The following is a 27834-nucleotide window of genomic DNA, read 5'->3' on the forward strand; positions in this document are numbered from 1 at the left end:
TGAATGAATACAGGAGTCAATTAAGTGGGGGAAGGGTAGGCACACTTAATATTTAACACAAACTCAAATCTTCAAATATACAAAAGTACTAAACATGTGATTCAAATCTTTGGCAAAAGCTTAACAAAAATATCAGATAGAGTTTGCACAAAATTACTAGCAGCTCAAGGTCAAGGACCTTGAGGTTAGCTATTAAAGAGGAAGAAGGGACACACACTGGCTCACAGTCAAGCAAGCAGTGGCACTCACTGTCCCATGATACACAGCATGACTTGATTCCGCAATACTTAATGTATGAGGCCCATTGCCGTGGCTGAGAGGAAACTCAAGAAGAACAGGGTAGGAGGCCTACTCGGGAAAACACACAAAAGAGCAGGGGCCAGCGGGAGTCAGGCCTGCTCCACGGGGTCAAATAAACCCTAAGGAACAAAGACCAATTACAGGTAAAAACAAAACGGAATATTTATAGAAACTCAGTTGGCACATGACAGTCTAGAAGGATCTTTTTGAAACTTTTGTTTTTTATTACTTACATTTTCCCTAAAACTCCACTGAGTTACCGCCATTCTGGAGCTTTGCTAATATAATAGGTCAGTAGGCTCCCAACTACCGTCACCCACTGAAAAGTCAAAGGAGAAATGGAGTCAAGAAAAAATATGCAAAGGCAATGGAATTAAGGCCATTTTAGCTTAAAACCATCACTGAAATGGAATCGGTAATCTAATTAGGAAGGAGGGGGGATGCAGGCAGGCTGCCATCAGCCTTTCAAGCCTCAGAAGGTCTTGATGTCTGGATGACAAATAAAAAGCTACTATGACTTCTGTGACCCCATGACGGATGTGTTATCTATTAAGCATTAAGAGACATCTTTTCCCTGGAGGAAAGAAAAAGTCTAAGAGGAATCCAAGGATGCCTGAAGGGCAGGAGAAAGCCCGCAGCACAAAAAGAAAGCAACCTCCAAAGGACCCAGGACCACGGGTGAGAAAACTACTGCTGTGAAGAGACACAAGTAGCCTGACCACATGGAACACTCATCAGGGCATGAGAAAAGGCGGTCACGGATGGGATGCCACCACACCACAGCCACCGCCCACCATGGAGCACTGTGTGTCAGGTCTGTGGAGCATGACCTTACAACAAACACTACGAAGAGGGGACTGCTGACTCCCTTTTACACAGCCTAAGACATAGGTACAGAAATACAAATTTTGCCAAAATTTATAAATCTAGTAAGTGATAGGACTGGGACTTGAACTCAGGTCTGCCTAATTTCAAAATCAATGATTTTCTAGGACGGCTGGATGACTCAGTTGGTTAGAATGCAGGCTCTGAACAACAGGGTTGCTGGTTCGATTCCCACCTGGGCCAGTGAGCTGCGCCCTCCACAGCTAGACTGAAGACAATGAGCTGCCGCTGAGCTTCTGGAGGGGCGGCCGGATGGCTCAGTTGGTTAGAGCGCGAGCTCTCAACAAGGTTGCCGGTTCAATTCCCACATGGGATGGTGGGCTGTGCCCCCTGCAACTAAAGATTGAAAACAGCGACTGGACTTGGAGCTGAGCTGCGCCCTCCACAACTAGATTAAAGGACAACGACTTGGAGCTGATGGGTCCTGGAGAAACACACTGGTCCCCAATATTCCCCAATTAAAAAAGATTAAAAAAAAATCAATGAAGTTCAGCTTAAAGTACCACTTCTAATTCCTCACTTGTGAATAACTGTTGCTATGCAGACAGAAAAAGGGAGGGTCCACTTAAACACTCCTAGAAGAATCTGACAGAGAAGAAATTAGCTGGCAATACCACAATGAGCAAACGCTTTATCACTGACTTTACACTTGGATTAGCACAATAAATGCTTAATGGACGATGAGGACGATGTTTTGACTTATCATTCTTCATGGAGAAAATGAAACATGTTCTCTAGGCCTGGATTCTACCATCACTGAACTTTTTACTATTAAACCACAGGCATTCCTTTCTTAGTATTACTCAACAATAATTCCAACCTGAAAAAAAGATCTTTTTGAAATGGCAAATGTTGACTTACTAGGTTCCCTAAATCTTCAGTAAGACTATTAACTAATACCAGGTAACTAGCAACATTGGTGTTACACCAGTTATTATTACCACCGTACAAGTCTATCAAAACATATCACATGTATTTAAGGAAGACAAATTCTGTTATTCTGTCATTCAAATGTGGAGTTATGGTAGCAGGCATATCTAAAGGGGCACTTATTAAAATTGGAAACTGAGGCAAACACAGTGGGTTGGCTCACTTGTAGTGAGAGGCTAGAGAGCTAAATATTCCATACTGTCTAGACCGCTTGCTGCTACCGTGTTTCCCTGAAAATAAGACCTAGCCAGATCATCAGCTCTAATGCGTCTTTTGGAGCAAAAACTAATACAAGACCCGGTCTTATTTTACTATAATATAAGACCGGGTAATATAATATAATATGATATGATATGATATAATATAATATAATATAATATAATATAATACAATGTAATATAATATAATATCGGATCTTATATTAAGTTTTGCTCCAAAAGACGCATTAGAGCTCATAGTCCGGCTAGGCCTTATTTTCGGGGAAACAGGGTATGGTGCCCAGTGTGACTGAGACTTTACCAATGAGACAGGCTCACAGGTGACTTTGATTTGGAACTGAGTCAGAGGGAAACGAGGCAGAGTGCGAGGCATCCACGAGCAGCCACTTCTCTTCTCTATGCAGGCGCGGGTAGTGCCGGAGCTGGCAGCTCAAGGGCTGGCTGCCTAATTCAATAGCTTCCCACCGCAGCAGCCACAGCAGCTTTCTCCATCCTGGTACGAGAAAACGGTTCTGGGGGTGGAGTGTCCTGCAGGCTCAGCCTGGAGCCTATTCCTCCAAACCTTCCAAGGATTCTGGAAGCACTCACCCCCTGCATTAAAGCTACTTCAGCTTTAACTCTCCAGAGTAGATTTTGTGTCTAATACAGGAAATGTGAGCAATAACAAGGAGCTCATAACTTTTACTAGTTTATTAAATTCATAAAATATTAAGTATAAAATACTTAAGCCACAAAGCACAAAGAAACAAACTCAATTTATTTTAATTATATTTTGGTATAATATCATTTGGCCTAGGGTAATTCATATAAACTACAGTATCACACAATTTTATAAACCTAAACCTACACTGTAATTTACCTCATTCATAAACATGAGATAACTTGACCTACTTTCTAATGTATTCAGCTCCTTCTTGTCTGTAAGAACCAGCAGTGACATTTTAAAAGTTGGTTTAATAATTTCCATTATATGAAAATGCATTTTTCATTGATGTCATCTTTGATTTTCCTCCCACAAACAAAATACTGTTTTCTCAACCGTTAACCTGCAAGTGTTATAGGAAACAAGATGCACAAAACAGCTGATTCAAAAGGTTCACCATTCAAATGGGGCTCAAGATGGGGTTTCTTGATGGGGGATGAGGGTGGGAAGAGAAGGAGGCAGCAAAGAATGAAATTATCTTGCCCAAGTCCACACAATGTGAGATGGTGGATTTGGCTCTCTCTTTGTATGTAACCTGTGGGAAATTGGAGAGAACAGCTTTGAAAAATAAATACAAACGCCATATCAAATAATATAATGCCCCCCTGCTTTCCACTAATTCTCCAATCTCAGGTAATAAAGAAAAAGAAGAAAAAGAGAAGAAATCCACTTCTATTCCCACAGCCACCTTCCAACCATCCACTTTGCACCCACCACCAGCCTCCTGAACTTGGGCCCCTTCCTTCTGACAAAGCCCTCTTTAATTCACTGTTGATAATCCTTTCAGAGCAAGGGTTTCCAGTGTTCAAGAATGTTCTATGGCTCTCAAATGCCCAGAGCCGAGTTTGGCAAACTATGGCCCACAACCAAGAATGGTGTTTACATTTTTAAATGGTTGAGGAAAAAATCATCAAACAAAGAATTACATTTCATGATGAATGAAAATTATGAAATTCAAATTCCAGTGTCCATAAATCTGGTTTCATTGGGACACAGCCACACTTATTTATTTATAAATTGTCCATGGCTGCTTTTTGTACTCCAGCAGCAGAGTTGAGTAGTTGCAACACAGATGGTGGCCTAAAAATATTTAAAATCCGGTCATTTACCAGAAAAGATAGTTAACTCCTGGCCTGGAGTGTCAAATCCACAGCCGTTGGCCTGGCAAAGCAGATCATGAAAACCCAGATTTAACCAATCTTCCTAAGCCATATTTTCTTGCATCCAAAGACATAAAGTCTACTCCACTAAAAAGTTCTTCTTCATTCTCCCATTCTCCCTTTCCTGCTCCAAAGCTCTGTTCAATCTCAACAGCTTGCAGACACCCTTCTCTCTCTTCATAAAAGGAGTCATATCATACATATATTTAACTTACATGAGGGTGATTTCAAGAGTGCCCAAGGCTATTCACTACAGCACGATTTCTAATAGGAAAAGACGGAAAACACCCAAATGTCCACCAGTAGGGCATGCTGAGTAAGTTAGAGCAAATCCACACCGTGGAGGGGGGCGCAGCTGTGGGAAGGGGTGAGGATTATCTCTATGCACCCCTATGAAACAAGCCAAAAGAGATTAAGTGAAAAAAGCAAGGTGGAGAGAAGTTTGTACAGCACACTATTGTTTATCTAAGAAGGGGGGGAGAAATAAACACGAGAGCACACACACATTTGCTTATAAATCAAAAAAGAGTGCAAGGATAAATCATATTTTTTTTCCAATTGCTACATATGGGGAGAGAGGAAACAGGGTGGAGTGGGGACTGGGGGAAAAAGCAAACAGCCCTGAATATGCCTTACGTTATAGATGAGGCTTGGAAACCTTGACAATATTGTGCAAAATTATTGAAATTTAAATTCAAAGTGGGACTCTCTAAAAACAGAAAAAAGAAGTAACGTGAAACCAATGAACCTAACCATGAATCCAGTTGCTGGCACAATCACAGAGATTATTCCAAGTATCTTTAGAAGAGTCTGTTGTGTGTAAGCAGAGATGATGCAGATAAAAAAAAATATAACAGTATCACTGAACTGGGACTCTGGGTGCATAAAGATATGAAGCTGATGAAGTAAGTTAAACTCTGTACCATATACCTGAATTTCACGTGGAAGTGTTAGTATAAATAATCAGTTTTACCTCTGTACACACACACACACACACACACACACACACACACACACACGAGCATGTATACATATAAATACATATTCCCTAGTTTGGTCCACCGATAAGATCTAGAATCAATGATAAATCCAGTAGCAAGAAATATTCCTAATATCTACATTGTACCTTCTAAATAGTCAAAGGGACCTGGACTCCTTAAAGAAGTGGTGAATATGTCTGGAATAAGAAATGAGTAAGACAAATCCTGTCACATTTTGTTGTATCTTAGTATGTTTCTATACTTTCTCGTATAAGTTATGTCAAAAGGACTCAGGATTTAGTTTCCACTGGCCAACTTGAATTAGTTTCCACTGGTTAAATATGAGATAATTTGAGGAGCAATACGGATATTAAATTGATATGAATCAATTATTCACACTGGAAAAAAAAAAGCCAAAACTAAATAAATAAAACCTCAGTGATCACTTTAGAGGATATTGATAGGAAAATCACTGTTTTGAACACAAAGGGAAAAGTCACAAGCATTTATCCTGACCTTCCTGTATGAATCTCAGGGTAAATAAATAGTTGAGATTGAATTTATTTTTATGTTAAGTATTCTCGTATACAAATAAGGAAGGAACGACAGAACTGGAATATCACTATTTTGCAATCACTAATGAATTAAAGAACATAGGCAATAATCATTAATGACGAGTATTATTGCAGAACGAGAGGCCACCACTCACTATGTATTTATTAACAAAAATAAATAGATTGCCTATGATATATGTAGTCTTGGGGTGGGGGGACACAAAAGCCCTCTGAATCTGACTGAAACTTGAGATTTAACTAACAAATCATAGAAAACACAAGGAACAGAGGAACGTGTTAAGTGGCACCATCAAAGCAGCATGTATCACAATTCAGATTGGAAAACCCTACAGCATAGTTTCTCACCCTCAGCACTATCGACATTTTGGGCCAGATAATCCTTTGTTCCGAGGGTCTGTCCTGTGTATTGTAGGGTATTTCACAACATCCTTGACCTCTACCCACGAGATACTAGTAGTGTTCCCCAGCTGTGACAACAAAAAACGTCTCCACACGTTGCCAAATGTCCCTACGTGGGGGAAGGGGATCATCCCCATTTGAGAATCTCTGCTCTAAAAGGACAAACAACCCAGTTTCCTCAACAAACAAATCATAAGCTGGGGTAGGGGGGAGAATGATGGAGGGGGACCTATAGATTAAAAGAGAATTAGAGACGCATCATTCAATTGCAATGCATAAACTTTATTGTTGGACTGTCCAGGAGATAGGATAACCCATGTCTAACGTGACATCTTCCCAAAGGTTGTTCAAGAACAATTTTGTGTCTAAGGGATTTTTGCCTTAAGCGCTGAACTCAGAAGTTTACCCCCAAGTAAGGTGTGAAATTGTACTCATCCCGGAAGGAGCCCAAGTCCCTTCTAGCCTTAAAGAGCCCATCTGAGACCTTCATTCTCAGTGACAGAAAACACACTTCTACCTTGTTTAACCCACTGTAGTTTACAGTCTTTTCCACTGTAAGCAGCAAAACTTACTTACATCAATTAACCCAAAAATAAATGCTACTTTCTCATGAAGCCCTACTCTACCCCATTAGAAATATCCCCTTCTTCCTCTGAACTTACTCTCTTCTGCTCATTTGTCATAGACACATCTGTACTGCATTCTGGAAATGTGTAGACAAAATAGAACAAGGCACATGTCGTTATAACTTCCAATGCCAATTTGCGCTTCCTCGTTCGGGGTATTGAATACGCTTCCCTGAATCCAAACTTCTGAGAAGAGCAGCCAACAGAGAGGACAAGAGCCTCATTTTCACACAGCTCGAACCCTGCACCTGCATCCAATTTTCCAAAGACATAACAGAACAAACTGAGAAGACTGGACAACCCAGATCCCTGGAGCAAAAAGTCCTCCTGCAGGGGAGAGTGAGTCATTCTTCACCATTAGAGGTAAATAAACAGAAGAAGATATAATGTATTGGGGGAATATTTAGGATCTGGTAATAAAACGTTTTTTAAACTTCATTTATTTTCCTCATTGCCGAAGGGTTTGGTTCTATCCCAGTCTTCTAGAAGCCACATTTCTAGGTGTGGGGTAAAACTTTGATCAAGATTTAAATTGTCCTAATAGATTTGTTCCTCGAAATCACTTTTGTCCAGGTGTCACTGGACTTGTACCACTGTGAGGATTAGTGATCTTTGTATAATGGAACCAAAAACATTTCACACAGATTACTACTCTGGCTCAGTATTATTACCTATTCTTACAATCAATCAATCAATATCAAAATTTAAAACAAAAATTGCCAAGTCAGAATTAATCATTGCAAGATGACAGCAGGATAACCTTGAGCTGCTTATCAAATTTAAATGTGGAAAATCACCTTTCGTCACCACTGCAACAAAATAAATATTGACCCCTATCTAGTCACTAAATCCTGACTTCACTAAAGCCGGTTATCTCCTCCATAAGTAAGGCCCATCTCTGAAGATTTCCCTTTCAGTCAACGCTTATTTGAGGGAATAAACATAAATAAGTGAGATATTTGGAGAAGAAGCACTATTTGCACTGAGGCAGCTCCTAGTAACGCTGCCACTGTGACCCCAACAGAAGAAGGAGGAGGGCCATTTACAGCCACCCACTCGATGAGAGCACCTTCATGGAGAGGCTGCTGGTTCCGCTGCTAAAGCTTCCCGGGGTCTGCACCGTGAGGAGGGAGCAGCCCAGAGAGGGCAGAACGCCAGCACTGTGTGAGAGACCCACCTGCCCGGGGACCCCGTCATCCATCTGATCGCTATCATCATGGCAACTCACTCACACAGTTCTACCAGAAGATGTCTGCGGTCTCATGACCACGGGGGTCATGAGAGAAAATGAAGCATTAAAAGCAAAACTTGATTGTTCTACTTCTTTACTTCTTCCATCCTTTCTTCTAAAATAACTATCAAAGCACACCACGTATTCAGATAATCAAATGTACCTGACTCACACATATACTTCAGGCTCTAAGAAAATACCTAGATCAACAACCACCGCTGACAAAGCACCTTTCCAACTTACCAGCCGGGCTGAGGAGGAAGCCCTATTTCTCACTTCAAATTCACAAAGGGAACATGAAGTCGGTAAGGACACTCCCTTTGGCAGCCACAGAATTCTGTACAATGAGCTCCTGGCCACACAGCACAGCCACAAGGATGAGGCTGGAAATGAAGCAGAGCTGCAATAATTTCCTGGAAGTCTATTGAGGAAAGTTGCAAGATGTTCCAGAGACAGAAGCCTTTTCTAACCTATGAAACCACAGTGGGCACCGTGGCCCCGCCCACCCCAGGATCTAAGAAGCACTTCCCAGTGGAGGCCTTGGAGGCCTCGTATGAAATGTCAATGACAACATCTCTTCCATGGGGCTGGTGTGAGGATTTCGACAGATACCAGGCCTTAAGTACTTAGGTGCCTAACACGTCAGGTCCTCAATGAATGATGGCTAATTTCAAAGACCGGGCTACTGCCCCTTCAGAGACATTCTGTTTTTCCAACAGTAGGCACACACTTTTCCTAGCCATCAGCATTTAGTCCTTAGTGCCAACAGCACACTTACAGATCAAACTATTCTGGCTGAAGGTGGAGGATGGAGGGCGGTGGGAGTGACACCTCCAATAATAAAGTGGGTTCCTAGGAAAGATGGGAAGACAAAGTCTAGGAAAACTTGAGGCTGCATTCAAGACACCTGGTGCCATGTGAAAGGGAAAATCCATTCAAACATGCTCCATGGAGAGGCCAAGCTGTGAGGACATCAGGCTCAGTGAAGAACAAATATAATCCCACCACACAAGTTGGCTGCCATGGGAACAGCAGCTACCTAATTGTAACAAATTAAATGTTGCTTCTTCGTTTTAACATTTAGAATCAAGTTATAGATAAATCATGGAAGCCATTACTGGAATTAAAGAACAGAATATAAATATTACCAACTATCAGTATATAAAATTAAAGGTACAGCTGCCCAAAGTGGAGAGGATGAATGAGGTGGGGGCTGGTTAGACAAAAAATAGTGTCTCTAGGACACAGACCAAGATGCAGAAGAGTCTGTATGTCATCTGAGGGGTACACGGAAGGACTAAACGCATGAATCCGTGTTGGAGGAAGGGAGACAGGGACTGTCAGAGGGAGCTAATCAGCTATCACAACAAGATACCACGAAACTACCTTTAAAATCAATCAAGTGAGAAATGGTGCTGCAAGCGTAATCTTTATACATTTGGAAATCTCCACAAAAGCAACCAAGATGATCGACAGAAGAAAAACAAAATGAAGGCTAAGTGAAGGAGATTGGGTAAGACATGTTGTTTTTCGTTATAAACTGTTCTGTTATGTTTTCTATTTTTAGCCATTAGCATACATTACTTTGACTCAATTTTTTAAAATAAAAAATCCTCTATAAAACGATTGTTTAGATCATAGCAGGACTTTACTCAACTTTAATCAGGCCTTACAGTGGTGTGTTGAGACCACTGCAGCTGGCCTTACGGTGTGTTTAATCTTAGTAAAGTCATGTTTAAACTCTACAAGTGCACTAGTCATTTTATGGCTCCAGAAAGCTGTCCAATTCTGATTTGTTGTAAACAGAATAGAATGGCTTTGATGATCATTCTAGGTCTTCAGAATATAGGACCTCATGGCTAAGAAATAAAGAAGAGTGATTTTTAAAAAGGTTCATACTCCATAGTAGAATAGTTGAATGTAGGCACAAGTATTCCACGGCCTTTGAGTCCATGAAATCCAATCAATTCTTAGACAGAAAAGGCTCAAGTCGTGAGTTCTATAGGAGGGCTTTTTAACTTTGAAAGAAATTAACTGAAGAAATTAATTGATAGAGTAATTAGACAAAAAGTTTAAGGAAAACAGCACGTTCTATTATGGTCATGGATTAATCAGTTTAATGATGAAAAACAATCTGGAAATTGTTGTTGTTCTTCTGAAACATTTACTAAGCACAGACAGCAGTAAGGATCCCAGCGCAGGTCCTGGAAACCTGCACAAGGGGATGATGGTAATTAGGACTCCCAGCCACTCAGGGCGTCAGCAGTGGGGGCACCCAATGGCAGTGCCTACAGTAAACAAGCAGAGTAATCCAAGGACTCCAGCTAATGGAGCACAGCAGGAAGACAAAAGTGCATAACGGATTACATTTTTAATGAAGAAAAGTAAGCACAGGAACAACTTATCTTTACTGACGTCACTGCCGCTAACTGACTGATACAGACTGACAAATAGCCATGTGGATCCTGCTCTGAATTTTCCAGAGTCAGTAGCTTCCCTAAACAGCAGTGGGAACTAAAAATTCCCAGAGAGTCCAAAACAATGTTTGCCATTTAACATCGGTTTTTAAAATATTTTTCTTACAAGCCTACAGGGAAAGTGGAGATAAGTTCGGAATACTGTAATTATTCTCAAATCTGGAATACACCACGAGTCATTAAGTAAAACACTAAACAAATCATTTATCATATGCCCGCACCCCCAGCTACTCCTTCTCTCTCTGTCTCACATGCGGGCCTGCAACCCTTTAAAGCATCATGTTTAAAGCAAATTCTTAATTGCTCATCCCTACAAGATTTCACCCAGGATAGCTTGGCCTTCTGAAAGGCTCGCATGATTGATTGATTACATTGTTTATTCATTAAATTTTATTCAGACTTGGACTGGCCCAGATCCCTTAAAGCAATTCTCCTTCCTCTGGTCTATTTCAAAATAAAAGCTCCTGCTAGCATTTATTCACGACTTTAGACACTTTCAGAAATGTCAAGATTACAGGTAATCTCTCATATTCCTATATTCTTAAGACAAATGTGTCTGTTGTCATTGGGTGACATAGCTTCTTCCTTTAAAAAAAAAAAGGCAGTGAAATAAATATCTCTGGGGTGGAAACAACCCAACTGAAGCATATAAATGAGGCAGTAAACCCAGAGCTGGTTGACATAGGGAACACAACCAGGTAAATCTGCCAAATTTCATTTGCGTCTCCCAGAAAATAGGCATGTTAAAACCAACAAAAGCCAGAAATCACCAAGGGAGGAATCCTAAAGCACTGAACCACCATGTTCTAATCCATGTAGACCACAGTATAACTTCACAGAACTTCCAGAAGCAACTGTGATTATGCAGGCATTTTGGAATAGGTGGTATTACTGCGCTTTTCTCACCTCATTTGACTGTCCTAATATTTCAACCCATTATTGCCTCTGTCCTCCACCCATCCTACACCTCACACACATTCCCACACCCCAAGGAGAAATAAACGGTAAGTCTAGTTTTCCATTCTGTACAGACCCACAGCGTAGGAATCCACCTGGCATGCTCCTTTTAGATCTGAAAACCTGGGCAAAGTCTGTATCTGATGTGCTTCCTGTCCAGTGTGCCCGGCGCCCTTCCGGCAGACCAGACCACCCTGCCTTCTGCAGGGCCTCAAAGTACAACATCCACGCCAGGATGCACAGACGATCCCAGAGCAGACAGCTCCTCTACTCTCCCCTATCCCGTACACATCTGATCTCACTGCCCTCAGCTCAGAACTCTTGGCTGTGCCCTCAACCCCTACATCCCAGCCTTGCACTCCTTTGCACTCGGTCTTTGCACTGGTCTCCGGGGAGTTACACATGCAGCCTGCCTCATTCATCCCTAGCCTTCAACATCCCCACGCCACAGGCGGACCATCGCCAGAGGCTGCCTACAATGGTGCGAAGGGAAAATTGTGTATACGTTTATGCGACAGCTTAACCACGATCAAGGTGCATTTTCACATGGATGGTAAAGTGGCTCACAGCTAAATTTAACTTGTACAGGAATGAGCCATTTTTATTTGGGTTTCCCTACAGAACAATCCCTTGTCTTCTGTTTGACCTCAGACCTCTTTTTGTTCCAGCACACTAGTTGTCACAGCATTTTCTGGAAATAGCCACTATCCAACTAGAGTACATTTCTTTTCTGCTTCAGAGGAGTGATACAGTTTTAGAGGCGGAAAAGCCCTGAGCAGTCATACACCCCAAAATTTCACAAATGCCAGCCCACAGGCCTGTGCTGGCTTGTTCACGGCTAACGCTCACTGGTCAGCAGAGCAATGAGAAAGAGGCGGGAAATGAAGGGCGTCTTCATAGTGCTAGATATATACAATCGAAAGACAAACGTATGACATCCTAATTTTTAATATTAAAATATTTCTTCCCCCATGAAATGATGTTAGTAGATGGAAGTTATTTTTTGAAAATAAATCTTTAATTATGGAAAAGTCTAAACACAAAATAGGAAACCATACAATATATAGGGAACCTTCACGCGCGCATCTCGTTTTAACAATTATCAACTATGTTTACACATAGCCTCCAAAATGTAGTAAAAATTGGTCCTGACATTCAGTTTTCCTATTCACAAATTCTAAAAGTGTAGAAACGAGGTTGGGCCACCCTATACATTTTGGAAACTAGCATAGATTAACTAACCCTTCCCCAGTTGGGATCATGCAGCTGCAAACAGGACAACCAAAGGGGAAAACCAATAACCTATAACCAAAATTTACTTTTTCTCATGCTAGAGCAATTGAGTGCCATCCCTGGGGAGCTCCAGGAACCACCCAACAGTTCCGGTGCAGAGACGCTGGGAAATTTCTAAATTAATTCCTTACCCAGCACTTAAAACAACAGAAAAGGTTTATGAAGCAAACATATGTGAATGAATGAGAATTCATGCAATAAAGTGAAAAACCAGCTACTCACCCCCTCTCTCTAGGCCCCCATCATCACCCCACCAAACTACCAGGTAGAATATCAAACTGAAACAGTAAATAAGACCAGGCAGGTACACTGCTGTCTCACAAAACCATGGTGAAAAACCAAACAAGACAGTATAAGTGACAATGTTTTAACACTTTTTAACACTGGACAAATGCAGGAGAGTGGCCAATTGATAAGAACGAAGTATCTTCTTTGAAGGACTCACCTAAATTCTCAGTTTATGTAGAGTCGATGTCCCTGAAGATATCCTGAAGCATCTGAGAAGTCTTCACCACCACCTAAAATAATAAGAAAAATCCTCAGAATCAAGCAATGTTATAGACGTCAGTTTTTTGAAAGAAAAAAAGACCCTCGATCTATACATTTGGTCATTTCCCCCCACACAAAGCATGAAAGGAAATAACTCAGGAAACAATGAATTTCCGTTGCAACACATGGGCTGGGAATTTTCTTTACCAACAGGGAATTGAGGTCCCAAGACACTTATTTCGAAGACCAAAATTATGTTACTGTTGGCAAAGAGGCAAAACACATGATTTTCTTCCCTGTGGTAGGAATGCTTAATGGCTTTGAATTTAAACAAAGACCAAATATATACATCCCACACCCTGCCCCCACCAATGTTTAAAACAAAAATCTCAGGCGCTGTAAATTAGCTTACATGAGCTCTTCTTGTCTTGTTCACTTTTTTCCTACTTAGTTCCTTTAACACATCTATGAAGCAGTCCCTTCTTGCTTCAACTGTTCTCACTTCATTCCCAGTTCTCTAAGGAATTGAAAACTGACCATTTAACAGCTCACTCCATGAAAACCCAACTGAAGCAGAGAAGCACCATAATCAATTATAGAAATGAACAAATGGAGCCAGCCACAGCTAACAAACAGAAATCTGAGTGAGAACATACACATATATGAATCACCGACACAGAATAAACATCCAGATATAGAACCAAGTATCCCTAGGAAACAGACCAAGCACATGTAATCAGATCTGGGTAGGTATGTGAGACTACTGTGTTTCCCCGAAAATACGACCGGCTCTTATATTAAGTTTTGCTCCAAAAGATGCATTAGGACTTATGTTCAGAGGATGTCATTCTGAAAAATCATGCTAGGGCTTATTTTCTGGTTAGATCTTATTTTCAGGGAAACACGGTACTTAATAAATGGTGTGAGCTTGCTATTTAGAAGGAAGGAAAAATCTAAATCTCTTTCTACTTGTGAAAAAATCAAGTGAAAATAGACTCAAATGATGATAAGAAGAACATGCAGATGAATAGTTTTATAATATTATAAGGATAGAAAAGGCTTTTTTAAACATGATATCATGACATCAAAATCTGAAACTATAAAGCACTGAGACATTTAGCTGGCTACATTTTTTTTTAATCTCAAATGTATTTATAGATGATGTAATACAGAATTGTACACCTGAAATCTATGTAATTTTACTAACAATTTTCACCCCAATGAATTTAATTTAAAACAATTAAAAAAAAAAATCTCAAATGTATGTATGAATGGCAAAAACAAATAAAAATAAAAAAGAACAAACACCAATGTTTTGGTCAAAAGATAAAATAAGAAATTAGGTAAACTATTTATACAAGAAACTTATAAAATGATGCTATCTTTATTATACACAAATGTTTTAAAAACCAATAAGGAAATTAATATTTCCCTCAAAATGGACAAAGCAAATTAATAAACTTTCCATACGAGAAGAAATAGTAATAAACACATGAAAAGACACTCAACTATACTAATAATGAAAAAATACAACTTAAGAAAATTGAGATCTTATTTTTCACTTGTCAAATTGACATCTTTACCAAAGACTGACAATAGCAAATGTTATGGATATCTCACGATATGGCCCCTTAAGCAATTATGTCAGCATGTAAAATGGCATACCCTTTGATCCCACAATCCTAATTCTAGGAAGTTATCTGCGCAAGCAGAAAGTTGGATATACATAGCCTTGTTTATAGCTATGAGGAAAAAATAGTATATGCCCTAACACAAATAAGAAACATGTTAAATAAACTAGACACTGAAAATAATGGAAGTTTATCATTATTGATATGAAAAGATATTCATGATACACTTTCGAGTCAATAAAACAGAAAAACCATGAAGAGTTGAATCCATGTGTACATGTTCCTGGATGTCCTCAGAAAGGTCTAGAAGGATGTTTATCAAAATAGTTATGATTACCCTTTATTATCAGAATTTTAGAGAATTTTTACTTTGCTTATACTGTTAGAATTTCATGTAATGAGCATGAATTATTTTCCCATGAATACAATGGAGCTATTTTTAAATCTCATGCTCAGGTGTAAAGTGACATACTGCACAGACTTCTACTTTCCTTTCGGCCAGATTTTCTCTTAGTGAGGTTTGTATCACACATGTGCTTGTAGTGACACATGTCATCTCTGTGTCCTGTTCATTCCCCAGGGCCACTTCATCCTTGCCTTTGGGTCCCCAAGACACCCCTGCATCCTTCTTATAATTCCTTTTACTTAAGCTAGCCCAAATGAATTTGTCACCTGTAACCAAAGGAGTCCCACAAATACAGTGCTGCTTTTTACTTTCCACCTTCTCAATCATTCCATCCCATTTTAAAGCAGAATATATCCTGCAATCAGGTTAATGAAGATTTACAATGTGATATAATGTTTATGACTTAAGCTGAAGTAATTGAAGCAAGAAGCCCAAAGTGAGTATACCAAAGGCAAAAAAAACTATTTCAAGGGACAGGTAGATTTATTCCTAATAAGAGAACTGATGAAAAGACTATTTGAATAAGAATATAAACAAAGGGGACGTACTTGTCCAGATGGGCCATTTTTATGGTTAAGATATTCCCCATTATAATATTCTTAACCACTCCACATACTTATTTTGGGTTATATTTATGTATAAAAAGCTTTTTTTTTTCTATGTGGACTATAAAATACAAAAACGTATTCCCATAATGGGCCCATTATATTCAATTTATCTTTAGCAAACAAATTTATTTTTCTCATTGCCCTATTTTTAAACGTTCAGAAGTTCCATGTAATAATGAATCCTCATACTACCATAATTACAAACCTGGCTAAAAAGCCATAATCCCTTGTAGAAGTACAAGTCCCTCAATAGGTATGTTGGACGTAAAGTACAAATCTATTTAATCCCTTTATCTCCTGGAGGCTCCCTCTCTCCCCCAGAATCTCCCTCGGTGGCAGACAACGGACAAGAACACCATCCAACTTCAGAGCGAAGCAATCCTAGGACTTAACTAAGGATCTCTGTCTCCGGGGCACAACTCAGTCAAACACACAGGCCACCCATTGCCAGCCACTGTCCTCTGTTCTGACCCCTCTTCAGTGCAAGGGAATTTCTCTAAAAGGGACAGACAGGGAGCCAGGCAAGTCCATATTTGAGGCTGAGATGTATTAGGATTTATGAGGCCAAACACTGCCTTTAGGGGAGGCACCAACACAGCGGTTCTAAGTAAAGGGATTGATCCTGGTTCTGTCATTTACTAGTCATTTGGCGTCAGGGTGCCTGTACCTCAGTTTCCTCCTATGTAATAATGCCCAGCAACAGGGCTGTTGAGTAATCAGCAATGCTCAATCGTCAAACATGGTCTTGCTTGAGCTTCAGCTCAGTGGGAGCAGTGATGGAAACAGACCACTGTTGCCTGATCATAACAAGGTCCCTAGGGAATCCTCGGATGGAGTACCTCTCCATGGAGGACAGTTACCTCTTTAATAAACATGGATAAGACCCTTCCAATTAAATAGAAACTTCTTTTAAAGGTATCAGGAGTTAGTTATTTAAAGGAACCTTGCCTTAAATTAAAGCAACATTCTTCAGATCGTCGTAGCATAAATCATCTGGCCGCTCCCAGGGTTATACCTGGAGTATTTCCAAAGTCACAGGTGGATGTGACCAAAAAACACCCACAGCTACTGGCTAAAATGCCTGTCACCAACAACAGGGCATTAGGGCAGGACTTTACTTTTGCATCCAGGCCACTTCCTACTGGCTTGGGGAAACTTAAACACACTTTTCGGAGTTCCACGTCTCTCACCACCAGAACAGAGATGGTAATATTTAGCTATTTCAGTTGTGGAAATGAAACGAGAGTGTACAGGTCAAGTTCTTAACATGGTGCCTGGAGTTCAGTAAGTATCCAGGAAATGGGGCATCTACTATCAACTATCATCTTAACAGCATTAAAGAAACAAAATATATATTAAGTAATTGATTAAGACCATACAAGGGACTTTCTACTGAGGGTTTTACGGACTCTTGTGTTTCCACATTTCATTTGGCATAATCCCCACAGGAATGTAGGGCCAAGTTGAAGGGGATCAGAGGTGGTTCAAGCTGGGAAGGGCCTACAGGAAGCACGTGGCTGAAATCTCACTAGGTAGTACAGATCCCGAGCGACCGAAAACACATTTGTCCTAAGATTTCTTCAAAAGGCAGAGAACAGTGTTAACACCACACTTGAGCTTTGCCCTAACACCATCTGCAGGAGCATAAAAATCAGAAGATGGGCCCATGTGGGCACCGTCTCGAGGGTTTCTGCTGCCCAAATTTAACAAAATACCTTTCTAAAAGACCAAGCAAAGCAGAAAAAAGCCCTAAATTTAGCTGAAGATAGTCCAGTGTACTGACTGCCCTTAGCTTGAAGTTATCAGTAACGTTTGACACATTATGAATTGCTCAAAATCATAAAATCCAGGGAGGAAAGAAATAAACCAGATAGTTCTTCAGTGGCCCTAAAATAGAGATGGAAAGAGCCAAAGAGAAAAAAAGAGGGGAAATTTTGAAAACAAAATTCTCCCAACTTCCTCCAACTTCTACCACTTGCCAAGGATTTGTCTGATTTGTTTCCCCTGAAAACTTGAGAACGTTTTCATTGAAAGTACAGCTGAACAATTAGAGTCGAGCTCTCCTAGGTCAGGAGATATCTGACTCCAAGGGGAAATGTTCAATTCTCTTTGCATGGCTCCCCCTTCCTAACTTTCCAACTAGAGGCTGGATGCTAGGGACTGGGGCCAAAGGAAATTCAACAAAGCACAAGCTTGAAGCATCAATACCCAAGACATTCAGAGATGAGAAATAATATGCTACCTAGCCCTTTGCTGGACAAAGAGAAAAGCTCCAGAAATCCTTTTTTATGCCTCTAAAGGCAGCATTCCAGCAAACTAGGAAGTAAGTATCACACGCAAAAAAAAAAAAAAAAAGACTCTCAGTAGAAATGTGGGAAATGCTGGTTTAAAAAAATTAAGAAGTTTCTCTCACGCAGAACATTTCAGGTACTTTAGTATGCTAATACAGTACTGATATGAATAAATGGCTCCAGCCTTACTTGTACACAGATTCCTTCACATTTGCAGTCTGGTCTTGGGACAGGTGCCCCACACAACACTTCAGAAACGGTTACAATTAGTTATTTTATGCAAATGCTTATTGAAGGCTCCCTTTACCCTACCACACTCACAATTACATGACTAAGCACATCGCCCCTAAAAGATCGGTTAATAGTGCAAACAACATTGATACAAAGTAGTGTGAAACACTGTTTGCTATGAGGGCAGGCGAAGTGCTTTAATTATACCGCTGTACACAACTGGAAAAAGAGATCATTGTCTTATAACTAAGTTTCCCTTCTCTCAAAATTTTAAAAACACTTATAGTAAAACTTAATTAGTAATGAGGGTAACTAGAATTTAAACTTCATGAGAACAGGACTCTACTCAGTACAGGACTAGACCCTCAGCCCTTGACCTAAGCAAGGATGCTCCATAAATACTTGACTATGTGAATAGAGGAATGAATAAATAAGCTTACAAAAGTATAGCATTAGCTCATTATTTTATGAAATGTCCAAAAGTACACTCTCCATAGTTTTATATTTTAACTTGACTTTAGAATGCTCACTCTAAAGTAATTCTTATTTCTCTTTTTTCTCAAAAAGTTTTATTTTTTCCTATTTCACTCCCACCATAATCTCCCCATCCTTTGCAACAACCCCTGTTACTTACACACACACACACACACACACACACACACACACACACGCACGCACGCGCGTATATTTCCTTGTGACTTCTGGGTTAGAAAGAATTTTCTGTCTCCAGATCCAGTAACATATTCAGTACATTATTACAGCCAATTATTTTCAATAAAAGCCAAATTAACTAGCATTCAAAAGACTAGGAATTTCAATTAATCAGAGCTATGCAGAGATTCTCCTTTGGGAATAGGAAGAAGAAACACATTCATCTTCTAGAAGGCAACTGTACACAAATAAGCTTTTATCACCAATTTGCTGAAAAAAGCAACTAAGCGTGGAATCCAGATATCAAGAAATATCCTATACCATTAATTTCAATGTTCTGAACATAATGTTTAAAATAACCCTGAGACACAGAGGGAAATCTGATGGTTGCTAGATGGGAGGGGGGTGAGGACGAGGGAGAAGCAGAAGAAATTAGACAGCATAAATTGGTAATTATAATATTGCCATGGGGATATGAAAGACAGTTTGGGGAATATAATCAATAATGTTGAAAAGATTTTGTAGGGTGTCAGATGGGCACGTCTTATTAGATGCTTGACCACTGCACTGTACACCTGAAGCTGAAGCTGAATAATATTGTATGTCAACTGTAATTTTATATATATATATATGTGTGTGTGTATATACACACACACACACATATACAGTCACGGAATATGGAGTACAGCATAGAAAATACAGTCAGAGGAACTGTAACAGCTATATACGATGTCAGAAGGGTAGCAGATTGGGGGAGGGAGGTTATCACTTTGTGAGGGGTGAAATGGCTAACTATTACATTGTTTTGTACATCTGAAACTAATAATAAAAAAGAAAGAAAAAAAGCAGAGATGAGAAGAATAGATTTGGATTGAAAGACGATCACCTAATAAATAGCACAATATCCAAAGCAGATTTCAAAAAATAATAATAATAATAATAATAAAATAGCCTTGAGATGTTGCAACATCTTCATGTGAACAAATTAAAAAAATGTTTTTTTGCTAAACTCAATTCATTATGACACAATCTGATAATACATTTTAGAAAAATGTGTAACGGTTGTGTTTTCTTAAGGGGAAAGGGACAGAAAGCGCAGGGAAATACAGTACTAATTTCACCTTGGTCATTCAGAAAATTGAATGAAACAGACCCTTCTCCACCCCGTGCCTCCTACAAAGCAGTCGGTGGCCAGGGTGTTATTTGCAGTCCTCAATGCGGAGCTAGGCTACATTCCCATCTGTTGCAGCAGTTCTGCCCCGGCCCACCTGTGTGCCAGCTCCCTCCAGCACTGCACAGGCTAAGACAGGCATCTGAGTTGTGTCCTGAGCTCCCAGGCCACAGGGATCTCCAGGAACGGCTTCTTTACCTCCCCATCCCCTGCCCTAGAAGCCTGTGCTCCAGCACCAGAGTCAGCGCTCCTCCTGGAACCCTGCACCCTCCGAGCTGCTTCCCTGTGGTGGCCTTTGACCCCCAGGCCTAAAGCGCCCTCCCTCCCACATCCCTATTCAGCTGGCTGCCCAGCAAGCTCCACCTACTCCAGGAGGCTTCACGGGCATCTTTATCGCTTCATTTACCGTATTATGTTGAAACAATCTATTTAAGTGTCTATACTCCCCACTAGCCGGTGAGCTCCTAGAGGGTAAGAACAGGGGCTTCCCCCATAGTTCTAGCCTAAGCTCAGATCACATCACCTAATACACATTAAGTGCTCAAAAACATGAATGAAGAATAAATATATCTTGTATGTTTAACAACTCCAAGACACTGGGGATGGAAGTAGAAGGCTTCAAGAGACTGGGTACAGCACCAGGGTCAACATGGGATCGAGGTGTGTGTGTGTGTGTGTGTGTGTGTGTGTGTGTGTGTGTGTGTGAACATGCATACATATACTGAAGAGAAGGGGCTGCCTCATTCTATGGTCCTCCTCCCCAGTACTTGAAGGTCAAGGCCTCAGCTACAGCTCCCCCTTTCCTTTCTCAGTCTCAGGAATTGACTGACTACCCACTCTTCTGCCACAAACCTTGTGTCTTTGAATAAGCTTCTCTCCTGTTTGGCCTGTTGTCAATCAGGGAAATACACCAATTCATATTTATGCCTTCTTTCCCATCCCCAAAGCAAACAAATGCTTTATAAAGTGTAACGATTAGAGAATGGGACAAAAAGACTCCCTTTATAAGCTATTCCCCGTCCCTAATCCCTAAAGCACATCTGTCTGCTATTCCCACTCATTCTGTCCTACTTGGACCCTGTAGAAGAGCACAAAGCCACACAGAAGACTGACAGTGCACCTTGATGTCACACAAATAAGTGTTTGTCATCATCACCTACTGAGCATTTCTTTCGGGAAGGTAAGACGCGGCAGTAAAGAGAGCAAGAACATACATTCATACAGTGGAATATTATTCTAATGTAAAAAGGAATGAGCTACCAAGCCATGGAAAGACATGAAGGAAGCTTAAACGCATATTACTAAGTGAAAGAACCCAACGTGAAAAGGCTACATACTGCGTGATTCCAACCATATGACATTCTGAAAAAGGCAAAACTACGGAGGCAGTTAAAAGATCAGTGGTTGCCAGAGGTTAGGGAGGAGGGATAAACAGGACGTGCACAGAAGGTTTTGAGGGCAGTGAAACTACTCTGCGCGATACTATCTATAACGGTGGATACATTTGTCCAAACACACAGAATGTACAGCACCAAGAGTGAGCCTTAATGGAAACGATGGACTTTGGGTGACAATGATGTGTCCGTGTAGGTTCATCAGTTGTAACAAATGTCCCAGTCAGGTGTAGGACGTGAACAGTGGGGGAGGCTGCGCATGTCTTAGAGAATGGATACATGGGAACTGGCTGGACTTTCTGCTCAATTTTGTGTGAATCTAAAACTGCTCTAAAAAAGAAAGTCTATGAAAATAAATGTATGCCTATGAAAATACAAACAAACAAACAAAAAAACCACAAGCAAGAAGAGAAGGGTGAGGTGCAGTGCTGTAAATGCCTCCCTGGCACCGAAACCAGAGAAACTCCCATAGGAGCCCTCGCCACTGCAGGACAGAGCCCAGGGAGAGGCTTAGAGTGAACTTGGGCATGGCCCTGGGAAGTAGTGATGGAGGATATGGGGTCCTCCTGGCCAGCTGGACATCACTGGCCTATATCAGAGGAGTCAGGTGGGACAGTGGCTGCCCACACAGAGCTTCAACCTGCTAGAACTGACCCTGAGAAGTGGTATCACTTTTATTCTTGCTGCCCCCTCAACCTTGAATTTGAGGGCTACGCCTCCATACTAGCACCTGGAGAACTGCTTCTACTGTCAAACAATCCAGCTGAAGGACTCAAGTGGTAAACCATCTGGTTTTCCTGACCAGTGGAAAACCCATCAAGTGTAATGGAATATCCCAGTGCTGCATCTGGGAGAAGGGGTGGACATCCCATTCATGAGATGCTAACCTCCTGTGAATATGCGTATTGGTTCATTCCTCCAGCCCGCAAAGTCTGGTTACCTGGTTGCTGTCAGTCAACATATGACTGTACAAAAGAGATGGGAACAAAGACTCAAGGAACACCGTGAAATTTTATCAGCCTCTGGGTAACCTAAAATAGATATCACAAACAAAAACACGGGTCATTTGGGAAGATGGTTTGGCTAATCAAGGACAAATTAGCTGCTCAGGTGTACATAATGTGTCAATCAGGGACTTACTTTTTATAAATAAGAACCTGTTGTCACTTGACTCTGATTAGCAGCTATTGTATCCCTCAACGTTCGTATTTCAAAAGCAATTTTGCTGCCCTAGTAATCTCTTCCTATGTGCCATCTGGTCTTCATAAATTGCCACCTGATATACTTTCCAAAAGGCTAAATCCCTTTTCTCTCTTTATCCAGCCAATGGTTTTGATACATTTTATTCAAAACCAAAACACACACACACACACCCCCACACACACACACACACACAGAGTTTTGTCATTGAAACTTTCTCTTCCTCGTAGAATGTTTCAAAAATTAATTCTCCTTAGCTATACATATCCTTCTTCTGGTCCCTGTTCTGCTTTCCAAGCTCCCCCTTTTCCAAGCCTCCTTCCTTCCGTGAAGCTCCCCCTACTCTTGCTGTTCTCTGAATTTTCCTGGCTCTTGTCGATTTCTCTGCAGAATTTGCTGATTCATCATATTATGTTGTACTACTTCTAATATGAGATCCGCAGTGTTCTATGACAACGGCAGATAAGATCTACTCAAGTGCCCAGCACAGAGCCTTTTGCTGGGTCACCCAAGGCCAATAGTATCCTGTGCCCTTAAACGCTTGCTGAGTGAACACAGGCAACTGGGGAGTCCTCTGGGCCTCACTTCCCTCCGTAAAGGGCAGAGAGGACACCTCCCTAACAGGCTGACGCAAGGACCACATGAGCATAAGGCCTGAGGTGAAACATGCCTGCAATAAATACCGACGTTTTTCTTCTCCCCGTGTGTGCCCTTTTGGCTCTCTAGAATAAAATCTCTGTGAGAGCAACAAGATCAGGACTCGCACCTTTCCTGTATTCCTTCAAGGCATTTTCACAGTAAGGAATATCCGAGAGATGGTTTTAAAATAATGTTCTCAAGTGAATGGCCAACTTGTCTTCAGGTGATGGGGTTTCAGAACTTGTCTTTACAACTTAATGCACCACATATTGAAAACGTTCTATTACAAAGTTCAAATACATACAAAATAAAGAGATTATAATGAACCTTGAAGTACTCATTCAGCTTCAACCATTATCAACTCATAGCCATTTTTATTTCATCCAGACCTTCCTCTTTCTTCCTCCCCAACCCTCATTAGAGACTATTTTGAAGCAAATACCAGCTATCATATTATTTCATATTTTCTAAAGCTAGTTTTTTAGTATATGTGCTGCCGAAGCGAGCACAAAAAGCTAGTTTTTTAAATCAGAAAATGAATAAAGCTGTTTTCCCTTAGAAAAAATATAATTCTATGCTTATCAAATAAAGCTACAGCCATTCCTGCCCTCTGTTCCCCATTGCACACGGCAGGACCCAGAGGACCCGAGTCCACACATTTTGAAGACTTCGTACAAATACAAGTGTAAAATACCTTGTTACAAAGTTTTAAACATTTTGGATGTACTGGGTGAAATAAAATATATTAAAATGAATTTCACCTTTTTTTGACATGTGGCTACTAGAGAATTTAAAATTATGTGTGTCTCGTATTATATTTCCAGTACAGTGCTTCTCTAATTCTTTTTCACAAAAGCATAAATGTGTTTCATCTCAACCCACCATCACTAGTGTTATTTGAGCACAACCCTAAAGCTAAAATTAATTCACTTGGACTTCTTTTTTGAATTCTTTTGTATACTTCCTCTAATGGTTCCTGCCAATTCCATTAAGATTTAAATATTTGATTTAAGTGTTCCAGGAATACAATCACAGCTACATAAAACATATGTAATCACCAGATAGACCCCTTCAGACTGAGAGTCAAAACATTTAACTGCTGTGCTATTTAAAAAGCAATTCCTAATTCACATTTTTATCTCACAATCAGAATATGATAGCATTTCTTCTGGCTGTTACAACCTTAGGTATTAGAATTACACTCTATGCAGCTGAGAAAATATTCAAACCCACATTTCTGCTACAAGACAAGGGAGGCCTGGGCATTCTCCATAAACCAGGAGAAGAGCCATTCACCTGCCCTCCACTGGTTTCCAATGGATGAAATAATGAACATCTGATAAACGAATGATTAAACACTGATTTTTTTTTTTTCCTAAGGAAAATCAAACAACCATTAAACCTGACGTCTGAATGTCAGTGGACTTTAGGGTACTTCCCAGCTGTGTTTTCCTAATGATCAGGAGGCATCAGAATAAGGTAGAATAATTTAGTTTTGTTTTAAAAAGTGACTCCATGGAAATTGATGGACTAAGTAAAACCTCCATTGTCCAGCCAATTGCTACCCAAATGGTGCTCTTGCAGACCAGTTGTCACTGGTCTGCAAGAATACAAGTACAGAGATTGCAAGTACCAAAAATATTTGGACACTTTTATAGCGATGTGACAAAGTTATTTATGTTGATTCAAATAAATAAAAAAGTTCTTATATTTTGTATGTTTTTTTTTTCAAATATTTCATTTTTATTGAATTTCACAAAAGTATGTTAACCCCAAACAGATCAGAAATCAAATAACTACTCCTTCCTTTAAGAAACACATCAGAATCTTCAATTTTCTGGTGATCTCACTCCATATTTGCAGGAGTTGGGGGCAGAGGGTAACAAAAGGGGAGAGGAAACTGTGTCTCTACATTTTTAGAAAGAGAAAAAAGAACCACTCAGGAGAGGGTGAGTAAAACAACTATTTCCATGACATAGCTAGGGTTACAACCTTTAACACGAATATTTTTACATCTACAACTACAATGCCATATTTCTTCATTTATAAAACACCATGGATTATAAACCATATTGTGATATAATAGGGTTGACCGGTCCTGAGTTCAGAAATATTCAAAATATATACAAACTAAAGTTGGTATGTAGAATGATTATACCTCAACTAAACAAAAATGTCAAGTGTTCATTACAGAAAGTGTTCTTGGGACAGAAAAATGATGAGGCCGCCCCGGAAGAACCCACAGTTGAGATGGGAAGACAGATGGTATCCAAAATAATCAAGGAGTAGAGAGTTGAGCAGGTGAAGGGTCAAATGACCCACAGGGCAGTCACTTCAGTTACATTCATCCTCAAAACTCTGTTCTTCACTATAAGCCAACCAACAGAGGGACCCCTAGGACAACTATGTCCTTCCTGGTGCCCTTGACCTTTCAGCAAAGAGGAAGAGCCTGGGTGAAGAGCCAGGCAGCTGCACTCCCAACTGGCTTAGAGCAGTAACCAGCCAGTCCTGAGCCTGGGTAGCTACTTCCCCTCTAAGCCTCAGTGTTCTCATCTGTAAAAAGGGTAAACAACACATACCTCAGGGTTATGGGGGAGGGTAGTTTGGTTGCTACAACATCCAGAGATTTGAGCAAGTTGTAGACTAAAGGGAAGGAGAAACTCCTGGAGAAAGGAGGGAAGCTTTGGGGGGAGATGGGAAGGGGTAGATTCTTCCGCCCAAGAGCTCTTTTCTCAGACTGGATATTGTCAGGGAGAAAGGAACAAAGCTGGGCAGAAGGCACCTCTGTTTTCCATGTGAGATGGGAGGAGGGCTCTCCATGAAAAGTGGGTGCTGAGGAGGGGCTGGAATAGGACGACTTAAATGAGGTGACAGTCTGCCTGCCTCCCAGAGGAACCTGAGCAAGTGTGGATCAGGGACCCCTAAAAGGATGTCACCTGGAAAAAGGGCCAAGCCAAATTTGTGGATCACGATGTGTGCAGGCTCCAGTGCCTCAATGGTGTCCCTAAAGGAGACCATGTGGCTTTTATTCTCGAGGGCATTGAGGAGGTCGGGCCCCTCAGAGGAGGCCAAGTAGGGAAGGAAGTAAAAGCAGGGGAGCCTAACAGAGTGGGAGGACAGGAGGAGTTTCTATAGGGAGATTTCAGGGAGGTCAAAGAGCAGGGGAGGGGGGTGCAAACAGGGGTGCAATCAGCAGGAACAGAAAATGCCAAGAGGGGCACAATTACTGGGGAAACCACACCTCACTCAGGGTATGGCTATGAAAACTGGAAGGCAAGGCCTTAACAGACAGCCAGTCAAAAGGCAGGTGGGGGGCTGGGTTGTGAATGGGTTCACCAGGGGGGCGCTGCAGCTGCCAGCTGTGAAGAGTGAGCCTGGGGACTGGGAAGGCCCCAGGTCAGGGCATCAGCTCCTCGGTGAGGCCAGGCATTGGCCAGAAGACACAGCAAATGGTTGGAGAGGAGCCACTGGGACAAGACAGGGAGGAGGAAGTGATGGATATGCAGGGAGGGTGATGACAGGGTGGCAGCAGAGACTCAGGTGCTCCCAGATCCCTCCTCCAGACCCAGGGACCCTAGGAGTGCGGGAGAGGGATCAGCTCCACAGGGAGCCTGGCCAGGGCGATTGAGGCTAAAGAAAGGCAGGGCCATGAACGCAGCCTGCGATGCAGGAGTTGGGAGGCAGTGTGGGATCAGTTTGTCACGTTAAGATGCTTAGCATTAGGTATTACATGTCCATGTGTTTCCACATGTCTGGCTGGTACCACACACCCTGGCATAGAGAAGTTTGCCAGAGAGTAGGTTAGAAAGGCTGTTTAAGGGGGGAAATAAAAGGCTGCCCGCAGCCCACCTAAGACACGTATGTGGGGAGGAGCTGCCAGGTAATTCCAGTTCCTGGCCAGCTGAGTATTTCCCTTGAGATAACAACTGTGTCTCTTAACAAGCCAGACACCTGGAAGGAAGGACATAACTTACAGTGTTAGAAGAAAAGCAGGTACCTATTACGTTCCTACCTGGTGCCAGGCTCTACCCTGTTTTCCCTAAAATAAGATTTAGTTGGACAATCAGCTCTAATGTGTCTTTTGGAGCAAAAATTAATATAAGACCCAGTATTATTATATTATATATTACATTACATTATATTATATTATATTATATTATATTATATTATATTATATTATATAGATCGGGTCTTGTATTATAGTGAAATAATACTGTATATTAATTAGTATAATAATTAGTTTTATAGTTTATTTAGTTGTATTAGTTTATATAATTACTATTATTATACTAATAATTAATTAGTGTAATAATAAAATAATACTATATCTTATATTAATTTTTGCTCCAAAAGACGCATTAGAGCTGATGGTCCAGCTAGGTCTTATTT

General features: G+C 40.8%; 1 protein-coding gene across 8 annotated transcripts in view; it reads right to left on the minus strand.

Moving 5' to 3' along the window:
* The window catches only part of TLN2 (talin 2), a 410543-nt gene that overhangs the window by 234498 nt on the left and 148211 nt on the right, over positions 1-27834 (minus strand). For all 8 annotated transcript variants that reach the window (XM_074327637.1, XM_019755358.2, XM_019755362.2 and 5 more), the window contains one exon: positions 13180-13252. The gene's annotated coding sequence lies outside the window, so the exon portion shown is untranslated. The remainder of the gene's footprint in view (positions 1-13179; positions 13253-27834) is intronic.

Source organism: Rhinolophus sinicus, linkage group LG03 (genome assembly GCF_036562045.2).
Source record: "Rhinolophus sinicus isolate RSC01 linkage group LG03, ASM3656204v1, whole genome shotgun sequence".
NCBI classification, from domain to species: domain Eukaryota; kingdom Metazoa; phylum Chordata; class Mammalia; order Chiroptera; family Rhinolophidae; genus Rhinolophus; species Rhinolophus sinicus.